The sequence below is a fragment of the Humulus lupulus genome, chromosome X (assembly GCF_963169125.1).
Source record: "Humulus lupulus chromosome X, drHumLupu1.1, whole genome shotgun sequence".
Classification (NCBI taxonomy): Eukaryota; Viridiplantae; Streptophyta; class Magnoliopsida; order Rosales; family Cannabaceae; genus Humulus; species Humulus lupulus.
In genome coordinates this window covers 80,396,880-80,406,270 of record NC_084802.1, presented here as the reverse complement: position 1 = coordinate 80,406,270, position 9,391 = coordinate 80,396,880, and the positions used below count along the sequence as shown (strand labels likewise).

At 32.3% G+C, this 9,391-nt stretch overlaps 1 long non-coding RNA gene across 1 annotated transcript; it reads left to right on the top strand.

Moving 5' to 3' along the window:
* Positions 1–626: 626 nt before the first annotated feature.
* LOC133804423 (uncharacterized) lies at positions 627–6,933 on the top strand. The gene is made up of 4 exons (XR_009878464.1): positions 627–1,037; positions 1,920–2,002; positions 2,543–2,629; positions 3,364–6,933. It is a non-coding gene; the product is annotated as an uncharacterized LOC133804423 (long non-coding RNA).
* The last annotated feature ends 2,458 nt before the right edge of the window (positions 6,934–9,391 follow it).

The following is a 9,391-nucleotide window of genomic DNA, read 5'->3' as shown; positions in this document are numbered from 1 at the left end:
TTAAAATGTGTCGCTATTGACCCCAACGCCGACAATTAATTTAAGACCAATGCCGACAATTAAAATGTGTCGCTATTGACCCCAACGCCGACAATTAATTTAAGACCAATGCCGACAGTTAAAATGTGTCGCTATTGCCCCCAACGCCGACAGTTAATTTAAGACTAATACCGACAGTTAAACATTGTCGTTATTGACCCCAACGTCGACAGTTAATAAAGTCCAATGCCGACAGTCATAAAATGTCGCCAAAATTCAAATAAAAAAACTAAAAATATAATTAATGAATAATTTAATTTAAAAAAACTAAATTATGTAAATATATATTTATAAAAAGTATCTATTTATTAAAAGCTTTTGCCAAAGTCCAGATTAAAAAAAATATCAAGAAACATAATTAAAAAATAACTAAATTATGTAAATATATTTATAAAAATATGTATTAATTAACTTTTAAAACATTGGAACACTTTTAACCAAATATTACATTAAAGTATTACAAAATTTAACAAATGCCATTAATAATGGTCTATTAAAATATGTGAGAAAAAAATGTTGACAAAATTTTGGAACAAAACAAAATTATAGGCGGCAAATGAAATATTAGGCGCCATATGAAATCAATGCTGTGTTTTTATTATTATTTCATTTATCAATCTCTCAAACCTATCTAACCTCTCGGCGCACTCTCTAGGTCTCTAACCCTTTTCTCTTGCAGATGTTTGGCACTAAAAGCTCGACGAAGACGAAGACAACGACGGGGCTCGATAGCGCGAGGGATTGACAATATGTCTCACTGCTTTCGTCCTTGCAGGTCCGACGGTGTGCGGGGTCGAGGTTGGGTGAACGGTAGTGCATGAGGTCGGGATGGTGTTCATTCAACCCCTCGTTTGCGACAATGGTACTGGAATGGTGAAGGTTTGCATTTCAAATTTCGGCATCGTCTGCGGTCACACGGGTTCAGAGGTTGGGAAATCAATTGCTTGGGTTCATAGATTGGGTTAAGAGATTGAGTTCAGAGAATGGGAATGGTGAAGGTTAGCATTTCAAAATTTTGTTTTTTTAATGAATTCTTTGATTAGTTTGCTTTGGCAGTATCATCAATGTGTCTTCTTGTAACACACACACACATATATATATATATTGAAATGGATTCCTCTGTCTGTGTAAGAAAGAATGTAAAAAGCAAGAGGTTGGTTAAAGATTGATGAAGATGGAAACTAGTACACAATGTTTGTTTTACTGTTCGGATTGTAGTATATTATTTGCTTATGTTTAAATATTGCACAGTACGAAGATGTTGACTGGTTTGGATAGTAGTGTTGCTGATTTTGAGTTAGTGTTAAGAGATCAAATGGGATATGGATAAAGGTGGAGTAATTGATGTCTAATATTCCCCTCCTCAAACCAATATGGTGTCTCATTGTATTGTTAAGAATGTTTTAGATGTCTTTCTTTGTGTAACGTATGTAACTCCTCCAGGAAAATAATTTATCATCAAATTATTTATTAATATATAATATATACACACTTCCCAATTTTTTTATATATATAACATATGTTTTAGCTCTTAGAAAAGGGTATGAGGTTTCTGTTTATTTAGAGAGTTTTGTTTTGTTTTTTAAAACAAAGAGTTGATATGTATTTTTGTATCATTAGTTTGAATTTTCTAATCTGTAAATTTTGATACATGTGCTTATTATGGCATGAACATAATTATATCTTTGATTATTTTTGGGAATATGCTGACTTGTTTAGTTTTGTGTTGTCCTTCTTATTAGAATGATCCATAACTGTGTAACAATGTTAGAGATTAGCTTATTATAGTTGGTGTTATTTAATGTCTCTTTCTCCATCTTAAGTTGATATTCGAAAAGAGTAATGTAGAGGACTGATCAATGTTTGGTTATTTTGTTTAGATTCTTATATGGTTTTCACTTCTCTTTTATTGATGAATCTGTTGTGGGGGATTCGGTCCCTGGAAGTTCTCATAGATAGCAAGGTTTGTCTTTTACAAATTATTTTCCAATGAGTTTGTGGTTATGATTGGTAGGGAAGAAAGAAAATAAGAGAAAAAAATGTAACCTTAATTGTATAGAATGTTAAAAGATGTGATATTCTTAATCTTGATTCTAGAGGTAATTAATCATTTAACTTGGTTTATATAATATATATATGAAAAAAAAATCTATTAATTGACGGGTTGCTCTAACACGTTATTATGATAGATTATATCTCTTTTCTCTTCAAATTTCCAACCTACAACAAACCAAAACAAAGAATCATAGGCATGTTCAATCAAGAGAGGGGGATCCATGACGAATCAGAAATAGTACTGTCTTTAGTTATCTTTTCTTCAATTGGTATATATCTATATACATCAGCATTTTGTAAATTGTATTTGCTATCTACCAAACAAATAAGATTTGCTATCTACCAAAAAAATAAGAAGTAAAAGTTCTTGGTGATATGATCATTAAAGTAAAGAGAGTTTTGATCAAAGATTAATGACTAATCTATGACTACTTTTTTCTATTTGAAGTTTTTGGAATAGAGGATTTTCTCTAGTTACCTCTGCTGCCATTATATAGTGCAGAGTTGGCCTTCCCTTAGACAAGTACATTCTAAGGTAATATATGCATATGCTTAGAGCTACATAAACTTAATGATTTTTGTGTGTGTCCAATTATGAAGTATGAAGAATGATAAGTATGTTCATGTGCCATAGTATTGCATGTTCAGTTATAGGCTCAAGTATTTTCTAAAGCTTGAATATCATACTCTTATGTTCTTCTGTATAGTAAGTTTGGCTTGGCTTCAATTGATGAGCTTTAATGTAAATTTGAGCTGAACTATTTGGCTTAGTTTGGACTTTTTGCTCTTGTATTATTTTCGGACTTGGTCAAGTTTTTGGGCCACATGTAGGTTGAGTAGTAGTAACCATTTTCTCTAGGATAGGTTATTATATATACGAATTAGTTATATGTGTTATTATATTGTAATTGAAAAATGAAGGATAATCCTCAAAGTCACAATCACTTTGGTAAAGCTTTTTTATTTATTCATTTCTTGAGCAGTGCAAAGAAGAGTTGAAGAAAACTTGATTTGAGAAATGGTAGGGTACTTGTTGGACATGTGATTGAAATATGAAACATTAGTTATATTTATCATCACTCTAGCTACAACATATATAACATATAGATTGTTGGTGGTGATTCTTCTACATGCACATAAATATTATAAAGATTGTAGGTATAAATATATGTATATATATATATTAGTTTTCTGTCAAAAGTGTAATCCATCTTTGCATTTTGAAAACAATATAAACTAAGTTATGATGTAGTTTTCTATGTATTTTAGGTGGACAAGCTAAGCATTTGACTCAACCCAAGGCTGAGAAGAAAGAGTAAGATGAGCATTTGACTCAGTTTGCAAGTGTTATGCCTCGTAATTTTTATTTTAATACTATGCAAATGTTAGAGGAGTTTGAATATTTTAAATATTCATCTATAGTGAAGTAGGTTATGGGATTGTTACTGTGTGCTGTGGTGATAACAGAAGGTTGAGAACTTGCGTGTTTTAGTGAAATAGGATCTGAGAAATTTGTGTGTTGCGGAGATAAGAAAAAAAACTTGTGTGTTTGAATTGATATTGGCAGATGGTTGGTTGCTAGTATGGGGAAAATGTTGTTCGATTTTATGTAGAGTTGTCTATGATTATTCTATAATTGAATTGTGTTTGTTTGATTGGTTTGATTATAACATATACTTGTATGAATGTACTTATTGATTGGTTATATTACATTAATAATAACTTTTGGTTATGGTTGTTATTTTTTTATGTATTTTATATTTTAATAAAATTTACTTTTTGTACCTTGATAACAAAATAATGAAAAAATATATTAGATTTACAAAAATATCAATATCATCATATTAAGTAACTCGGTCCAAATACATATTTCATTAAATAAGTGAACAATTTTCAAAAAGTAAATTTATTAGAGAATCAAAGTCATCATGGTAAACTTCTAGCTAAAATTTGAAAAAACTTTCATGTTTCTCTTAAAAAGTGAACAACGAAATCTAAAGATATTATGATGCTTTGTTATTTCCATTTGCTTTGAAATCCTATTGTCAAGCCCAAAAAGTTTATCATGACCTTCTATTTGATTCCCTCTGTGGAAGGGTGGAAGGGTCAGAAATGAAACATCAACAACATTAAAGCACTATTAGTACTAAATGTCATAATATTAAACAATGTATAACTAATAAACCCAACAAACTTGATCTTATAATATTCCCACTACAAAAAAAAAAGCATGAAACTATTCTGAATGGTATACAAAAAAAATCACATAATTATTGAATATGGCATAACAGCAGCAACATTTAAGTTAAAAGTTTAAGGATACACCAAAAAGAAGGAATAACTAAGTTTCTGACTCAAATAAACCCAAAAACAAAAAGGGAAAATACTAATAGTCTCTACATAACAGGATATGATGAAGTCTCTAACATGGAACTTATGAAACTAATCTGAAACTATTTTGATTTGAATAAGTCATAATATATATCAACATATATGCTTACTCCTATTTAATCATGACTTTCTACTAAATAATTAATTTAGTTGAGATTATATCCATTAAATAACAAGTTACTCAAAAGTTATCATGAACTCTGCAAGACTTGCCATGCGAATGCACACTCACCATATTCTGTGCTTGCAATAAACCATGAAATATGATATATATATATATATATATATATATATAAGCCACCAAAGAGAAAGCCCAAACATATATAATATTCTCCATGCATCTCTTACATCAGAAAAGTGACCATAAGAAAACAGAAAACATCAAGTAATGGAGCAAATTTCAGGCCCAATGCAACAAATGGTGCCTAGGCCTAGAGAAAACATAGGCAGTACATTCATCCAAAGTTATGGTACATGGTTCCAAATTTTAATAAATAATATAAGGTTTGCCAATGTGATTTCTCTTCTATCCTAATTTTCATAGACAAATAGAATGTTATAAGCTAATACTCATTAAGTGCGTGAAATTCTATGATATGTTTATCCCAGGATTCAACAACATGCCATATTAACAAATATGATCAATGGAAACAAATACCATAATAATAAAATATAAATTAAAGATTCACCATACAGGAGTACCCCTAGATGCATATTAGCATGCCTTGGTTCTTAACTAAGCCATTGTTGTCTATACTGGAAAGAACCTAATTAAATAGAGAAAAGAATAAAAAACAATACCAGAAAGAAAAGTAGGCAGTAGCAGGATTGCTCAGTTGACTATGAAGCTCAGTGTCTCTATCAAAGAAAAAATGAAACAAACTGTAAAGAAGAATGAAAGTAAATAGAACAGTTTAAAGCACTTCATGATTTCTTAGTTAAAAAAATAGAAGTATGAATGTCATCTGGAGTAGACTGAGAACTTAACGGCAATGGAGACTGAGTATTCTGCTAGATGTATGTGTGATGGGTAGCGTGAAGATATTTGTAGAGGGATGTCATATGTGTGAAGATAACGGCAATGTCATATGTGTGATGTGTGATGGGTACGTGAAGATATTTAAATGACTTATTGAATCAGAAATTACCAAAAAAAATCATTTTGCCACTTATGAAAAATAGCCAAAATATCATCATAAGTATTACAATGGCTTTGACATGTATTCAAACAACAAAATGATAGTAAGAAAGTATGTTAAATACTGAAAGAGGTAATTTATCAAACACTATGCAATCAAGTAATCAGAAAAGAGAAACAAAACAACTGAACTACAAATATATCATCAATCAAGTATATATGATACAATTCAATCTGCATAAACTATAAAGTAAGAAAACAGAGCATAAATAATAGAGTATAAACTATTTCCACTAAAATCAAATCACAATAAGCTTAAATCATATTAATACATCTAATTCAAAGTAAAAACTATAAGCTAAATGAAGAGCACAACATTCATAAAGAGAAACACAGCAACGAATTGGAGATTGATACTTAGAATGGTAGGCCCAACACTCAAAATTATTTAGAACTTAATATGGACATAATTAACCGACCCAATATCTAAATCAATAGCACTTATTGAAAAATGTCATTTTTTAGTGGTATATATAGTCTGAAATGTTGTAGTGATATATTTTATATTTGGTATTCTATGGCATATTTGTGTTGTGTTTACTCTGTTAGTGCTGAAGACTTTTGTTTATTATCTTGTTATGTTAATCAGCTTTAGGGTATATTTGTGTTTTGAAGTCGGTGCTTGTTGATTTTAGTATATATTATGCATATATATTTTTTGTTGGATACTTTGCCTATGATTTTGTTTTGTTTATTCAGATTTAGAATATATATGTGTACTATTGTAATTAAGTTCTTTTTTGTTATTTATTTTTTATATTAATTGATTTTAGAATATATATATCTATATAAAAATGTTTTTGTTGGATATTTCTTTCTGGTATTATTATGTTTAATTATTTTTATATATATGTATACTGTAATTCACAATATCATTGGTCTTCCAACCGTCTCAAACATTGTTGGCATTCTTACAAGGTCAGTTTTTGTTTAATAATCTCAAAGAGGGATTAATCAACTAATTTTACATATTTATATTGTTGGTTCTCTCATTCATTCGTTAATATATTATGGTAAGATATACTATTTAATTATAATTTGAAGTCTTTAATTCTTTGGTGCAGGGAATATCATAGGACTGACTTTTAAGGTGGATGTTTAGATTTATTCGGAAGAATATTGATAAAAGAAACATGATTGAGTTTGCAGTGATTTGGAGAAGAGAATTATGTTGTCTTGTTGAGATTTGTTGTATTATATATTTTGAAGTTTATGAATTTATAATATTATAATGAATTTTTATTGAGAATTATTATTTCTCATGGGGATTTAATGTATTATTTATATTTCAATTATATGAATAAATGTTGTATGTATATGAATTTTTATTATGATATATATAATTTTTTTTACAAGTTATGGTAATAATAATTAATTATGTGAGTAATTTTTTTATTTAAATTTATATCAAACTTCAATTGTTAAAAATATAATTAAAAGTTTTTAAAAATATATATCGAAAAATTATTATTTATATATATAAATTTAATGTTACGGCGACACCTATTAACTGTTGGCGTTGCTAGCAATGGCGACACCTATTAACAGTCGGTGTTGCCAGCAACGGCGACACTTATTAACTGTCGGCGTTGCTAGCAATGGCGACACCTATTAACTGTTGGCGTACCCAGCAACAGTGACACTTATTAACTGTCGGTGTTGCCAGCAATGACGACACCTATTAACTGTCGGCGTAGGCAGCAATGACGACACTTATTAACTATCGGCGTAGCTACCCCTACGCCGGCATAGGCAAATACGACAGTTAATCGACTGTCGTCATTGCTCAATAACGACAGTTAAAAAATGTCGGGAAAGCCCATTTTTGTAGTAGTGTAATCAACAGACAAATCAATATCTCATATTCTCAACCATATAAGCATTTAGTACAATCAAGTATTCCACATACTAAATATATCAACTCGTATCACATATCAGTCACTAATGATAACTAGGGCTAGCGCCCTCAGGCTGCTCCCTCCATTATACCACTGACTCTGGCCCGCTTAAACCGAGCTCAGTGAATATTAAGCTGTCCTTGGCTACCAGTGGCCAAGCCGCGCCCTGTGCGCAAATATTGTGTACGGCACTCTTAGGCCACTATCACATGTCCCATGGCATAATACCATCATTGACACAATACAAATATTGGGAGCACTTAGTTCAATCTCAACACATATAACCGAGTGATTTTTCTTACCTTTCGATTCGCTAGCATTGATCGCTTGACTCCTTGAGCACGATCCTTCTCGAGCCCTAGTGCTCACCTAAACACAATCATAGGTCAAAGTCATCACCAAACCTCAAGTCCAAAACCTAGCCTCGGGACCAATCCCGAGCCCCCGGGAAGTCCTAGTTCCACCAAGAAAGGTGGTGGAATCAAACCCCAAACCCTTGGTCAAAAACCCTTGCAAATAACTCTAAAATCCCTTTCTGGAAACAGGGTAGCGCTACAGCGCTCATTGGAGGGCGCTACAGCACTACAAATAGAAGCAAAATCCCCTCAGCATGCATGGCCTAGCGCTACAGCGCACAAAGGCTAGCGTTGTAGAGCTAGTCACAGACAGGCACCACCCCAGTTTTCCTTCCTGCGATTTCCTCGAACCAAACTCAACCAAAACTTTCCCAAACCTTCACCAAACTCAAAAACAACCTTATGAACATACTCCACTCATCCCAAGCACCCCAAATACCCAAAACTCAAGCACATGCATCCCTAATCTCAAAATTCACCATAGCCACTCCTAGACATCAAAAACTCGGCAGAATTCAACCAGAACATCAGAGTTAAAAGATTAGAATTTCATACCTTTAATGGGATTTCGATTTCAAGACAACCTCTACACCTCCTTAGCTTGCTCTTCCTCACCCTTTGGCCTGAATTCCCTAAAGTTCCCATCAAATCCAGCTTATTCACCATAGGTTAAAAACTAAAACCAGAAACTGAAGAAGCTACAAGGTCTTACCTCAGGTGATGGTGTGTTCTTGCTAAACCCCTGTCAATTCTTCAAGCCTAGCTTAGGATCCTTGATGCTCAGCCTAACCTAGCTCTCCTCTGAGCTTTGCTCCAAGAAAACCCAAGAAAAGTGGTGAGAGAACCACAAACCGACCCTAGAGAATACAACTCTGTTTTCCCTTCCTTTTCTCTTTTCTTTCTTTTCCTTCTTTCCTTTCTTTCAGACTTCTATATTTTTCTACAACTTCCACTAACATAAAGCCTCAGTAATTCCCATCTTTAAAAAAGCCAAATGACCTTAATGCCCTCCCTTTTATTTCCCACACATTAATCCACTTAAGGGCATTCTAGTCATTTCACCCCAATTCCCGCTAACTCCTCGAGTGTCCCTAATATTTACCGCTTAACTCCCGATACCTAACTAATCACCAATAATATTCCTCGATGTCAAAATAAACTCCGATATACTCACTAAGTTCCCATTTATACCCCTAGGCTCACCCCGAGCCGAGTATAAATCCCCGCCATGAATTTTTCGCTAATCTGCTCACTAGGATCGTCTCGAGTCACAGATCACAGATATATCCACATAATAATGTGGTCTCGACAATTATCACATATATCAATACAATTATGCCCATAATGGCCAAAATTTCAATTATGCCCTTCTAACCTAATTAGGGCCTACATGCATACTAATACACTTAGTCATGCATCCCAAATATTCAAATAGTCATATAACATGCTTTAAA